Below are 15,315 nucleotides of genomic sequence, written 5' to 3'. Positions count from 1 at the left end.
GGTGAAATCAAATGTTCAGGAACACGCATACAGCTTGAGGTGTAGATGATGCCAACGTAGAGCCTCACATGCAAATTTCTCTGCCAAGTTCTAAATACCTAAGGATGCTAATAGCATAGAAACTATCATCTGCCTTCTTTCCCAGACTACTGTATCAGTTGTAACAGCTGGGGATTTGGTAAAAGGGACGTGTGTTTTCTGAATAACATAAAATTGAAAATGTCTTTCAGAGAATGTTCTTTAAAGGCTGCTTTGTAGTCTTTAGTTCATTTCTTGCTTATGTGCAGCAATTTACATCAAAACTAGTAGTCAAAGATGGGTCTTACTGTGATTTACACACTTCTGGCAGTGCAACAGAGCTTTAATATATAAATGAGAATCCAGTCAGGTTTTTCAAGGCCCTGCCTGAGAATCAGTATTGTAGGAAAGTCTTTCTAGCCATTGGTTAGTCTTACTAGGGATAAATAAACACCATAAGAAAAAGGAGGTGAGACAAAAACCCCAGAAGAGAGAAAGATCGCTGCTCTCCTCCCTCCAAAATTGTGGGATTTAATATTCTCTGAACACCATGCAGTGTTACTTGTTACACATATACACTTTGGTGTCACTGTAAGTAGTGTGATTAAATGAGGGTACTCCACACCTCAAGGAATAGTGAGCAACACACACAACAATGGTCAACAGTCTGACTTTTCAACATTCCGGAACTGCTCCCTAAAAAGTTTAGACATTTATGTTTTATAATTGCAACTTGTTGCTACATGAACAGTAAATTAGTGCTAAGGGAAGGAAAGACAACATTGTTATTTACTGCAGAAAGGTCACTCCTTCAAAGGAGGTCTTCTGTCATACATCTGTCCTAGGACAATTTGTTACATGCAATTTGTACATTGCTAAATTATGTCAACAGTTGCAGAGCTTATTAAAAAAAATTTAAAACCCAGCAGCAAAACATTAATTATACAAAATGTCTAAATGGAAAATTGAACTGGGAGTCTTATCAAGAGAAAAAAAATGAATCTTTAACTACAAATAAGTTGAACTATATGTGTCAAGAAGCCGAATGTACCCAACAGGCAAAAGGCTGTGTTCTGAGCTCCAGAAATCCCTGAGTAGGACTCTTTATGGGCCTGGCTTTATCTTCTTACCTGGTCTGTGTGTCAAGGTGGTTGCTTAACACATGTGAAGAGAAGGGAGAGGATCTTGCATTGACCCCAAACATCAGCTACAGTGACGCTGTTGCATCCTCAGGCAGAGCTGTTGAGGTTGATTATGCATTTTACCCGCAGCTTAAAGCCTCCAGGCAAGGACCAGCCTCGAGCCCCATCAGCTGTGTGGTGTGACAGGACCCAGCCGTGAAAGACCTCTTGCAACCCCATGCTTTCTACCCTGGGGGTGACCCTGCCACTGTGCCTTCTCCTCATTGGATCCTTGAGGACCTCTTGGCTCAAGGTATCTCCACAGAGAGGTCAAAAGGGTCCTCTGCTGTGGCTGACACCTTCCTTGGGTAGCTTTTTTCTGTGGAGGGAGCCCTTTCATCTTCAGGATCCAGAATAGGCATATGAATGGAGCTGAACCACCCTTTTAAAGGTGACAAAACCTTTGAGTTCCTTCGACTTCATTCTCCCACCCCTTGGTATATCACTGAAGCAAGACCACACTGAGTCCCCTATCCCAGAGGCAAGATATTGAGTCCAGTGGAATTGATAGGTACCAGCTGGCTGTGGGCAGCACACACGCACACACACAGACACGTCTTTTTACTTTCTGGGAAATACTCTTATCTTGTTGTTCAAATTAACAATATCCCAGGAGCTAATCCCATTTCTTAATGACAACAATGTAACTTCATATTACTTTACCATTTGAGGATTTGCCACTGTAACATTTTTATATTATTCTTAGCTAAGTCTAGGAAAAAAAAAAAAAACCAAGCCTTTCTTTCTTATTGTCCTTTTGTGAAAAATTTCTTAATCCTAAAAGAATATGAGAACCTCTTTTTCTCTAGCAGTCTATAATGCATAAATATTTTAAGTAAGGAGACTGGAAGATATCCTTCAAGCTTCAGTAAAAACATTCACTCAAATCACAGATTTTTTTTAATGGCATAGTTGGCATTAACAATTAATAAACTAATTTTTTTCAAATAACATTAGAAATGTGAACAACGTAAAATAATGATGAATGTTAAATTGGTAACAATTTGGTGTACTTATAATTCTTCTTTTCCTTCTAATAGCTATAAGCTTTGACTGCTATTCTAAAGTTTATGGAATCTGGTTCTTTTAAGTAAATATTCTCTGTGTGATATTATATTTCAGATGGAGCTCTCTGGTATCCTTGGTTTTGGACGATTAAAACACATCACTAGTAAATAATTAAACACGAGAGATTGAACTTAGTAAATGCTCTAGTGAGAAGATGGCACATTTTCCCTCACAGGCCTGTAATAATAAATGCTGTTTGACCAGTTAAGCAAGCAGCATGCAAAAATAAAAATCTTCATGGCCTAATCCAAAAGTTACTTCAGTCAATAGAAACAGAGCCATTAATATCGAAGGGGTTTAGATCATCTCTTTACTGAATAAGTGTGTATATTTTTAGACTGGTTAGGGACAAAGGGAATTAGTTGTTACCAGTATGACAGCAGTTCAGCCATCTCCTTTGTTATTCTTGTAGGATGCATTGCTGTTGGGTGTATGGATGTTGTGAGACACAAAGGCTTCTCAAAGACTCAGGATATGTAATGTTGTGTTTCCCCTCTTCTCCCTTCCATGAAAATAAATGATGGCACACTTGTGTGACATAACAAGGCTATATGTTTGCTTACTTACTATTTAGATAAAGCCACAAATCGCAGTTTTAACTCCAGAAAATAACATGTACAAAACTTTCTTTGGATGGAAGAAAAGAGAAGACAATGTTTCTCCACCATGCACACGCTGTATTAGACAGCAGGCCACAGTCACACCATCTAACTTTCATGTACAAGTAACAGATCATGGTTCCTTCTGTTGCTAATGGAGAGAAACAGAAAGCTGACTTGTGCGTGTTAAGTTGTACAATGCAAGGCTCCACTGACTACATAGCAAATATGCCTGAAGTTAGGGGGTGTGAATATCCATTTGCATGTAATCCATCCAGATCACTGTATGCTTACTTCTGCATACTACAAAAAGGTTCTCAAAAGCCTTTCACAATTTAAAGGTACTACCCTGCACCTGGCTCAGGGTAACCCCCAGTATCAGCCCAGGCTGGGGAATTAAAAGATTGAGAGCAGCCCTGCAGAGAAGGATTTGGGCATACTGGTGGATGAAAAGCTGGACATGAGCCTACGATGCATGCTTGCAGCCCAGAAGGCCAACCATATCCTGGGCTGCATTAAAAGCAGCATATCCAGCAGGTCAAGGGAAGGAATGCTGCCCCTCTACTCTGCTCTGGTGAGACCCCCTGCAGTGCTGCGTCCAGCTCTGGAGCCCTCGGCACAAGGAGGACATGGAACTGTTGGAGCAGGTCCAGAGGAGGGCCACAAAATGATCCGAGGGCTGGAGCACCTCTCCTACAAGGACAGGCTGAGAGAGTTGGGGTTGTTCAGCCTGGAGAAGAGAAGGCTCGAGGGAGACCTTATTGTGGCCTTTCAGTACTTAAAGAGGGACTATAGGAAGGATGGGAGCAATCTCTTTAGCAAGGCCTTTTATGACAGGACAAGGGGTAATGGCTTTAAACTAAAGAAGGGTAGATTTAGACTGGAAATAAGGAAATGATTTTTTACTATGAGGGTAGTGAAACACAGGAACAGGTTTCCCAGAGAGGTGGTAGATGCCCCATCCCTGGAAACATTCAAGGTCAGGTTGGACGGGGCTCTGAGCAACCTCATCTAGGTGAAGATGTCCCTGCTCAGTGCAGGGGGGTTGGACTAGATGAACTCTAAAGGTCCCTTCCAACCTAAACCATTCTATGATTCTACTATACCTTTTGAGAATAAAGCCAAAAACCTTTTAGCTTTGGTCCAATTTTTTTAGATACAATTCCATCAGTTATCTTCTTTCATTACTCTACTTTCTGTTGCTTCCTAATATAAAATGTTTGACCATGGCTGTGGGTTGCTTACCAGTTCACAAACCTGGGCTCCTCTTCAGCCACAGATACATGCAGCAATAGTCTTGTCTTTGCCCAGCTTCTGTTCCCACCAAAATCAACAAGTTTGCTTTGACTTATTGTAGTAAGAGTCTATTGACTTCCTAAGCAAGTTGCTCTCCACCTTGTGCTTGGCTCAGTTCATTAAGCTGTAAAACTGGAAAAAAGTGAACTGAGTTTCCCTTGAAAATGAAAATTGAAAGACCTTTTTCAAAAAAGCAGAGGAATGTTCCCTTAATGGACCTAGACTGCATTAAATCTGCTGTCAAATACCATACTGGTTATTATATTACTCCTGCCATTTTTATTGAATCAGCAAAAAAAAGAAAACCAAAAAAAAGCCTCTAAAACTTCTTCAAATCTATTTTTAATATTGCTTGAGTTAACATTTTAAGCAGTTTATGGGGTTTCTATGTTTTCCTTTCTTTCTTTTTAACTTGTTTTTGTATTAATATTTTTTATGTCAGGAGCATCAGTTTCCATGTAAGGTGATGGCCACATAGAGATTTTTCACTCAACCATCCCATGACCTATGAAAGCAGAAAAACGTTACAAATCAGTCTGGTGCCATTGATATTAGTAGCAGCAGAGACTTAATCTGCATGATTCAGCATTACACAGGCTGAAAGATCATGCCTTGGATATATCAAGTACCACAGCAATAACAAAAGATATTAAGTTATTAAGAAAAGATGATCTGGTGACAGGTTTTTGGGTCTTTTTAAAAATGACCACGAGCTGGTGACCAGCTGGAAGTTTATGACTGGGAGAGGCCATTGTTGCTGTGAGACTGGCACACACACTCACACCCAGCACAAAATAAAGTGTAAGGTTTCCTTTTTGCTCAAAGCCAGGCTGATTCAGTAGATAGATTTGCAGGGATGATTGCTTGGATTGTCTCTCAATGCTCCATTCGACTTTTAATAGTAGGTATAAAAATTTTATCTGATTTTCTACTTCACTCTTTTGAAATATTAACCATTGATAAATTATTCAACTAAAGTGTTGCAAATGTACGTACATTTCGTAAAGAGGTCTGCACAAGCAGGCTACATAATGGGACTGCTACACAAACAGTCCAGAAACCAGTTGCTCTTCTCTTTTCTGTTTTCTTCCCATGTCTGTTGGCCCAGGTATTTCCAAGGTAGTTACATGTCTCTGTGGTGAGTTAAAATGCAACAAATCCTTACTTTAATTTTTATTTCTGCCTTCTCTCCACTCATTGCTCTCTTCATCACCTTCTCCTCCCCATTTTTCTCCATTTGCAAAGCCCATGCAATTCCATATGGACTTTCTATGAAACTTCTCTAAATGTGCTTACTGGAAACAGGTTAATAAAAATGCTGATCTTGCAGCTGGACCAGAGCACAAACATGCCTGTTTGATCTCTTTTGCTTCAGAGGCTCTCAAACACCATAAGATACTGCTCTTTCTTAGACTGGAACTAGCAATTTTAGCAAGATTCTTATGCTCAATGCATACTGAAGAAGGTAATACTTCTTCCTTATCCAGAGGATTTGAAATGTTTCTTTTGTCTGAAAATCTATTTCAAATGGAAAGCTACAGCATATCCCAATGTTAGTATTTTTCCCATTAAAAATGTACACATTCTTTTAGTACTAGTGCAGTAACCAGGGTTGCGTTAGGCTTAAATTCACCGAAGGCTGATGCTGTGCACTTCAGAGCATCTCTGTGTGGTACTACACAGAGTACTACATCTTTAACAGTATTTATACTACAACAGTGTCACCACGAAAAGTAATTTAAGTACATTAAGAACTAAGGTCTGTGCTGAATGAGGGTCTAAGTTACTTTGAAAAAAATCCTTTGTAGGACTAATTTTGTCCATTTGGTCCTCAAATTGGCTACAAAAAAGCTTTAAAAGTCTAAAATGAACAACCAGTCTTATTGGGAAATTTCAGCTTTCTTCAAAAGTTTCAGTTTTCCATTAAGTGACAGGGGAGAAAGGGGCTGTTAAACTGTCAATTTTTCTCAAAAGATTCATAGTAATGGACCCCAAGAAGTCTATTCTCCCATCCTAAAGCCATTTCAGTATGTTTTTGCTTTAAACTAGCCTATATTAAACCAACCTGTTCTTAACGGACTCCAGTGATAAAGACAATGAAATCATAGAATCAGAACTATTAAGGTTGGAAAAGACCTCTAGAATCATCAAGTCCAACTGTCAACCAATGTCCCCTACTTGTTTCTACCACAACAGATTTTTGTCCCTTTAGGTCTAACTGAAATACATCCCTGATGGCCATGTCAGCCTGATACTTCTTGCTTTATGCACACATAGAGAAAAGATTTAAGTTAACATATGCAGTGACTGTCCTTGTGCCTTCATCTTCATGCTTTTTTCCTTCTGACTAACCAAACCAGGTTATGTCCCCACAGCTCATACCTTTAAAAACGCTGATCATTCTCTGTCCACTTTCCTGGCCTCCCTTTAACTGATCCACATCTTTGTGGAGGGAGGTGACATCGCATTACCAGGGCCATGTAGCTCCCACAATGAGCTGCCTCCCACAGTGGGTCCAGTTACCCTGGAAAATGAAATCTCTCTTGGGAGCCTGGTGATGAGAGAAGAGGAGGAACATGATAGGTCTGAATTGCAACTTCTGAGCACTGTCCTAGCAAAGAAAAATGTTGCCATTTCATGGTTTGTGAGGTGTTGCTCTGTCATTCCCTGAAATGCCAAAAATCCTACCATATAGAGGAGGGAGAATCCCATTTTCTAGTCATTACAACTGAAAAAAATCAGGAAAAAACAGAAAGAGTGAATATTGTGCCAGCTCTTAAAGAGAGTTGAATGCACCAGGGAACAAAAGTTGCAGCTCACTCAGATACTGTTTGTGTTATGGACTTCAAAGAGACACAGTTCAAGTCATTTGAGGAAGAGTCTAAACGCTACAGTGGGCATTATGTGGCCTTACATAATTCCAGCAGCTTTAGCATGATAAAGAAAAATTTCAAATCTGAACCTAAGTATTTGTAATGTGGTAAATTACCCTGGATATTAGCTATATTAAGTTACTGTGAAAATATAAGCCTTAACAAAAGTAATTAGCACTCATACCTTGTTTTACATTGGCAATGCACTTTGTGGATAAGAGCCTAACAGTGGTGTTAGAGTCAAGTTGTGCAGGTTGTGCTTTATCAGACTAGTGGATTGTAGCCCTACAAGTTAAAGGGTTCAGAATAATGGAGGAAAATCCAGGTGCAATTTGCTACTGGTTTTGCTCTAATATCAAATCCTCGCAGGGTTAGTTGCTTCCTCAGCTTGCTAGATTACCTACACATTTGTAATTTCAATTTGCCATGAAATCATGTGCAGTACCTGTACATTTGTATGCTTGGTTTCAGGAATTATGGGAAATGTAAAGTATGAAAAAAAGTGGGGAAACAGATCAAGAAACTGGTAGCTGGAATCTGGGAAAACACATTTTCTTTTCCCATTCTTAAAATGGCATTTCTTACTTCAGGTCCATATGCACAAGGATCACTGCATGTTAATGGGGACGTGCTTGCACCTCTACCTATCTTTTGCATAGATGTTTTTCTACTTTTCCTTACTAAGAAAAGTAAGAGGCAGAGCTGCTTCCCTTCCCCACAACTTGTCATAGATCATCCCCTTTTGTGTGGCAGGATGTCTAGTTTGGCAGCTTGGTTGTAATGAAAAAAATGCTCACATGTAACAGTAATTGCTGAGCTAATTAAACCAAGATACAACTGGGTTGTGAACAGGCTGATGAGTATCCAAAGCCAAATCTGAGTTATCTAAGCACAACCTTTGGAAATATGACTTACCTTTTCTGCTGTACAACATCGCAAAATTACTTCTTGTGTCAATACTCATCTTTACTGCTCCAGCTCAGCTGAACTCCCTAAAAGAAAAACAAAAATCTAAGGTTGCTCAGAGCTCTAGTCTTTCCCTGAGGAGAACATCAGATAACAGCATCAGCCAAAATAATCTAGGACCTTTTACCACCAAAAAAATTATTTCATTGATCTGCCATATGATATATCACATTTTCTGAAGCATGTAAAATTAAATGAAAGTTAGTTATCTTTAATATTCTGGCAACTTAAAAATAACCCTTTCATGAGTGCTTTGTATACACTATATATCTTCATGTTTTGTTTCTCTGGAAGCAAGAAAAGTTTATTAACTGTTTCCACTAAGGAAGGAATTTTCTTATTGCTGCACAGGTGTCCTGGGAAGCTTCTTCCCAAAAGTCAATAATGTCATTGTATTGGTGAAAGAATTGGCATCCTTTGGGTAAGAAAATCTCTAGCCTCCAGAAAATCCTCTGAGAAGAATTTTATAAAATACAGAAGTCTTGAAAGGGATATAAACCCACATGCCTCAGGCTTTAGTGCAGCCTCTAACTACCAGAGGTTAAAACAACTTTTGTGGGAAACCTCCTCCATAATTAACTACTGTGGGGTCTCCCACACTGTTTGCAGGTTGTATCAGCCGTTGCTAGAGACAGAATTTATTAATAATCTGGCATTACGGTCTGCTCTGACAATAACAATTTTACAGTAGAAATTGGCACCCTTTGTAAAAGAAGGGGTATGTTTTAATGGGGATGTCAAAATTGATTCTAATGTGCTTAAAATAATCGTGACGGCTTGATAACTCTCTTAATGCTGTGTGCTAAGTTTGCTTGCTAAGGTGCAATACCTGAGGTAATCCAGCTGATTCCCACAACAGGACAGAAGGTAGACCCAGATCTGGCTCTGTATTAGCATTCAAAATACACCAGTTCTCATATAAATGAGTGTGGGGAGGGGACAGCAGCAGGATGCACATTGTGTAGGAGGTCACATGTATTTTTTTTTTCGGCATTACATCCCTGGTGTCACATCCCTGCATATACTCTTTTCCATCTCCATGACATGTTATGTTAAAGTAATGCATTGTAAGTGAAGCAAGAACATTACCATAAGGAAATCTTTCATAAAATCATGTCAATGAGAAGTAACACATTCCATTCAGACCAATCTCCCTGATGGAAAGGGTGCTTGGAATTAGCAGAGATTGTCTAGCTCCATGGATAATTTATCAGTGCCACCAGCTGATCTCTAGAAAAGGCTTAAAAATAACAAAAGACAACTAATCCATTTTCAAAAAAAAAAAAAGATTAAAAATGTGTTTCACAAGCTCATTGGTGCTTCTCATATTAAAAAGCTTACCCTGGTGCATTCCATCTATGGCTTTAGACTATTCTTCACATCATTTGGATGAAGAAGCTTACAGCTCTCCCCAGACAGAAAGCGCATTACAAATGTTCGTAAGTCAATACCCCTCGCATTTTAAAGTATTTGCTTATTAAAGGCTACTTTAGAAAGTTCAGAACCAAAACCTTGCTATTCCTGTTTGACAAGAAAACCTTGGCAGTTTCCTAATGCTTGTTATAAAAATGATGCTTTACATTTCTTCAACAATTTCCCTCCTAGGATTTCCAGGTGCTTTGGAAAATTAACATAACTTTCATATGTAACCCTGGAAACATCCCTCTGCAATACAGAACCCTTTACACTACCTTCTTGCTAGAGGAGGTCACAAAGCTGGCATCCAAAGGCAACCACTTCAGTGGTTAGATTCTTACTCACATGAAGGGATTTTTAATGGATTATTGATAGATTTGATGGATTATTTGATACTGTTAGGTCTGAAGGACCTTCCATGGCCATACTTTCTGACCTTCACGAAGTGAAGGATTGTGCCGAGTGAATCTCTAAGCTCATAATCCCATGGATACAGCCCCAGGACTCAGCCTTTCTGCATCCATTTGCATGCAGATGTTGTTCTGGCTTTGCTCAGGTCTCAAAGGAGGAAAAGGCAATGTGATCATGCTGTCTATACATCCTACAGTGTGTCCTTTCCCCCTCCAACTCTGAATCTATGAAGAATTTTAAGCAATTTTGACATAGCAAAAGAGACCTCACAGATGGTCTAATGAATTTTATTTTAAAAAATCTATGGATCTCAGCACTCAACCTATTAGGGTGGTAGAGCTCTAGGGATGTAAGACACAAATCCACAACAGACTATCTTCATTAGCCAGGATGCTCATGGACCAGGTTATTATACTGGGACAGATAAAGCAATCCAAATTCCAGTACAGACAGGGAAAAACGTGTAGGACTAATAGTAAATAACATTGAAGTAGGTGTACCTTTCTCTTAATTCTCACCAGGCACCATAGTACAATAATTATTCTATTAAAAAAAAAAAAAACAACTCAGAAGTGTTTAACAAATATAGTAAAAATCCTAGGTGTAAATAGTCTGCTGCAGAGCCAGAGGCAACACTTAGTTTTACTGATTTACAAACTATAGCTGTAAGCAGAAGTTCATCCTCCTGTTTAATGGGGACCGACAGGCTGGTTTGCAAAATAGAAAAAAAAAAAAAAGCTAAGATTTAACAAAACTCTTGGGCCTGATCCAAACAGCATATATTAGGTAAAAAGAATTAGGCAACCTGGTGGGGCAGGGGGGAAGTTACATCTGTTTTATAGGCAATGACTTTTCCTTTATTGGCCTAACAAACACACTTGTTTTGTGGGATTACTAAACTGATTAATAACAGCAAAAGAAAATAATGAGATTCTGGTAAGCAGCCTCTGTGAGCGAGATTTCCAGTTGTCTTTGGATCATATAGATGGGTTAAAAGAATGCATAACATTAGTTTTAACAGTCCTTATCATTTCCCAGATGGACTCACTAGTGGATTGATTTTTCTGCAGATTTCTTCCTAAATATTAAGATGTAGAAAAAAAAAAGAAATGGAAGTGCGAAATTATCACTTTCTTGCATCTCTGGAAGATCTAAACATAGTTTCAGGCTGTCCTACAGACCACTCTGACCTACTCAGAATATTTTTACCTGTTCATTGTTTCACTTGCAGGGGATGTGACTTTCTACGGGAAGAGTTAAATCAATACTATTTTATAAATTGTTTCAGTGTAAAAGTTCTTTGTAGCTGGGTAATATATTGTCCTTCTGGACAGATGTAAGATCTATTACCACAGGTACCTTAATACAGATATACATGCCTCTACTCTTATGGCGCTGTGCCATTTTTATTTTACCAGAATTTTGAAAGCAACATCATTTTTGTGCTATAAAAAGCTTTTCTAATGTTATTTAATACTTGTGCTTCAGATCTTTCCCTCTTTTCTCCTGCTTAGAGTGAAGATGACTGTAATTTTGTTCCACCCACTGCATGTCTTACTTGTCTAAATATATAGTTTCTTTAGATAAGAATTTTTATTTAAAGTGAGCATGTGTGTATATACATATACTCTGTGCTAAGCATCCTGGGTACAGTGCAAACTGCCCAGGAAAAGCTGGTGAAGGGATGTGCTGGCCTCTGCCCCATTTAACCTCTTTGAAGCAATTTGGAAGTAAACTGAAAAGGTGCACCCTGGATTAATCAGTGGTCACGGGCTTGATGTAAAATTTACTGACTGAGAGACAAATGTCTGAGAAATACCCAAACAAACTGTAGACAATTGTAATGGAAACTACTGTATGATTTGGATCTTATTTAATTAGGGCCACTTAGCAATATTACGATAATAGAATAATTAATCCTAGGAAAAATCTTAACGATAGTCTAGCTATATCTAGATAGATATAGGAGCAAAAAGATATGAATAAAGATATGGATGTAGATATAGATTATATAGACACAGATAGAAGAGGGGGAAAAATTCCAAGTGTTGAAAGCCCAAAAGCTGGGATAGAAATCTGAGTCTCGGAGTCCTCATCTGTGGCACAGGGAGCCACCACACCAAAGCCCAGCAGGGCAGCCTCCAGATGTTAACTGAGTCAATTCAAACTGCTTCAAGAATTGTCAGCTAAAACAACAGCTGCAGTTCTACCATAGCTTTCTAACACTGGCATAAGTGACTTTATAGCACTTGCATGGCTGAGGATATGAAAGGGGGAATGAGACTCCTGACTGGCTCAGTGACTGAGTTTGCCTGCTTTGAAGGACTGTTAATTATTATCCTCTTAACTGAGTCACCCTCATGTGCAGCTTATCAGCCCAGGTAAGTAGACAGGCTGTTGAGAAGAAACTGTCTTTACTTCTCACTTTGACCTTTATTTGGCAATTTCTCCTTTAAAAGCTTAGACCTACTGTTCATGGTATTTAGCCTATTTAATAGTTGATTGCACGCCACCTAATATCTTAGTGTTGGCCTAATCCATCCACGCCATAGATTTTTTTTTACTGTTGCCAATACTGGACTGTCCGTATTTATCACAGCCATCCTCACTACATCTTCTGGGGAAGCCACATCGATCAAGTAACCACCCTGATTTGCTGCATCCCAGGATAACAAGAAATGCCTTGGTCTGACTGTATATTTTTCAGCTGTTTTGAGCCCTCCCACAAATTAAAGTCAGAGCAGCACTAAGGATAACAGTTACCTGTCTCACAGGGGAGCAGCATGAGCTGTTTGCTGCACTGGGATGGGCTTTCAAATGGTGACAGGCAACTTTCACTTACCCTGAAAGTTTCTCTCAGGACTCTTCTCATCCACCCAGGCTCTGTTCCCCACAAGTGGTGGGGAGCGGGTTAGCTACGCACATGCAGTGCCAGACTCACCCTGCTGCCCGCATGGGCCTGAAGGATCCATCCCCTCAGAGGCAATAACACACAGGAGCTGTGTGGCCACCATAGAAAGGGTCTGGATGTCCTCAGTGGGCCTCAGCTGGATCCCAACTGGTCCTCAGCTCACTTTGGTATTTCCAAATTTCTCCTGAATTTTATCCTGCAACTCAGAAAGGCACCAAGGAACACCCCAATGAATCACCAGAGTCCTTGTGTCAATTTACCCACCGTGACCCTGGCAGCCAAACCCCAGGTCAGTTTTGAGGGGTTGGGAAGGGAAGGTGGGAAGGGAGGAGGGCAGAGGGGGGGATCCTGGTGTCGAGTTTTCTTATCTTGGGCAGGAATTCTTCTGTCCCTACCAGGGACATCGTCTGACATTTAGGCCTGATCCAGGAGCTCTTCTACAAAGTCTCACTTGATGAATAAAGCAAATAAATGTATAAACTCTACAAGAAATATTACACCCATCAAAACATTCACAAAGCTGCATATATTCACACACAAATCTGAAGACATATAAAATTACAGCCTAAACCGTTTTCCAAAGAAGTTGTCTTTAACTGGCACAAGGTGTTGAATTATGCAGAACAGATCTCAGCAGAGATTTTTTTTAATATAAAGTTAATTACTTTATCTGGGTTTGCATGAGGTAGCACAATACTTTTTGCACTGACTGTCTGTATCAGAGACAACTACTATCCATGTTACTCTGTTCATGTAATAAAAATCAAATTGCATCAATTTCTTAACAAAGCACAGCAGAGGCTTCCCTTAATAGAATCTTATTAGAGAATCAGATACAGCTATCTCCAAAGAAAAGATTTTTAAAAGGTACTGGGATTTCTCTGTAGTTTATTAGATTAAGCAACACTGGAATCAGCTGCTGGGAGATGTCAGCTTGGAATAAGAACTGCTGGGTGGAAGCAGAGGCAATTAGGATACCCTCTGCCATTGACATGATTCAATGAAAAATTTTTATTTTATGAGCCAAGCTGGAGAAGTGAGAGGGGCAGAAGCACTGCCAGTCGATATTTTGACTCTTCCATTGCTAACCACACAGAGTTCGTCCCCCACACCCCAGTTTCGCTCCCAGGCAATGCCAGGTTTGCAAACCAAAACCCATTCTCCTCTGCAGCCATTCCCGAAGCCAAGGCACAGGAAACACAGGGAAACTAAGGACTCAGGGGATTCTACTATGATGGGATTCAGCTTAACTTCCTTCCTGTGCCCCAAAATCTCAATCATCTTGACAGGGCCAATCTGGGTTTGAGAATTTATAAGGAAGCAAGTGAATTTTGCATGCTTTTGTTTTTGTCGAGAACAGTTTGCACAGGCTTATTCCTAGCCTGAAATGGTATTCAGTTTGTGCCCTGAAGCATGAGGATTGATAGCCCTTGTCATTTGCTCCCAGCTAGTATAACTGCCGTTATCTTAGCAAAGCACACCCCATTGCCATCGGACTCCTCTGGAGAACAATTAGCAGAGCTCAGCAGCTGAAATAAGGACAGCAGGGCAGTGGCAGCATGGCTGCAGTCAGGCTGCATGAGACATGGGCCCTGTGTGCATCTCAGAGCAGTTCTCCATGTCTCCCCAAGCCATGGCTGGTGACTCCAATGAGGGCAGAAGGTTGGCAGGGTGTTTAGAGTCAGCGGTCAGGGCTGGCCAGCCAACAGCAACTGTAAACCCTTCCTGGTAACTTGAGCACTTCAGGGATTCAGGTTTTGGAAATCCCACTTTGTGGTATTTTAAATTACTGGTGCCAGACCCCTCAGTCACCACTGCTTATGGTATTCTTGGCCACTGCCTTTAATTTTTCAGTCCATAGTGGCCATGCAGTGTTCACTGTATAATCCAACCTGGTGTCCAAACTGATGCTGACTGTAAAATGCCAGGCAGCATTATGTCACCAAGGGTTATCCCCCCCCCAGCACCCTCTTGCTCCAACCTTCTAGAGCTGTTGAACTGGGGAAAGTGGAATCACTTCTAAAACATATCCTGCCTCTTTGGAGTTCTATTTTCTCTCCTGGCATGCTGCTATGTAAAAGGCATTTACAGACCAGGATTTCAAAATGAAACCAGTTTTCCCCATTCCTCTCTCGCTGCAGTGCTTTAGAAGCGTATAGGCAGCACCTGAAATAAAAGGAGGTTAAAGATCCAACAAAGCAGCTGTGTGAGGGCTCCAAGATTTGGAGAGGGAAGGGACAGCCAAAGGAAAGGAGTAGGAGCAAAGGTATCGCTTGCCAAAGCTGGGGGTGTTTTGAAAGTGGCATTGCCCTGACCTGCTGTGGAGCTGGATTGGAGTGCACCAAGGAGAAATGGCAGAAAGGTATGCATTCCCATCTCCCCCTTCTGTCTTTTCTTCATTCCCCAGACAGACAAAAGGACTGTTTCTCTTCTTACGGGTCTACCAAAACTAAGGCAAGAGCAGCCACTGGTACCTGCCTGTGATAGCATCAGAGAGACATGCTGAGGTTGACGCTGAACTCACAACTGCATCAGCTGCCAGACAAAAAAAGCAGGCGGGATGCAGTTCGGCAGCA

At 40.4% G+C, this 15,315-nt stretch overlaps 1 long non-coding RNA gene across 1 annotated transcript; it reads right to left on the bottom strand.

Moving 5' to 3' along the window:
• Nucleotides 1-5,231: 5,231 nt before the first annotated feature.
• LOC142057074 (uncharacterized) lies at nt 5,232-6,930 on the bottom strand. Its single transcript, XR_012660529.1, has 3 exons — nt 6,851-6,930; nt 6,545-6,713; nt 5,232-5,295 (listed from the first exon to the last, which is right to left on the bottom strand). It is a non-coding gene; the product is annotated as an uncharacterized LOC142057074 (long non-coding RNA).
• Between the last annotated feature and the right edge of the window lie 8,385 nt (nt 6,931-15,315).

The sequence above is a fragment of the Phalacrocorax aristotelis genome, chromosome 5 (genome assembly GCF_949628215.1).
Source record: "Phalacrocorax aristotelis chromosome 5, bGulAri2.1, whole genome shotgun sequence".
Classification (NCBI taxonomy): Eukaryota; Metazoa; Chordata; class Aves; order Suliformes; family Phalacrocoracidae; genus Phalacrocorax; species Phalacrocorax aristotelis.
Note: the sequence above shows the minus strand (reverse complement) of the source record. Positions and strands in the feature narration are given on the sequence as shown.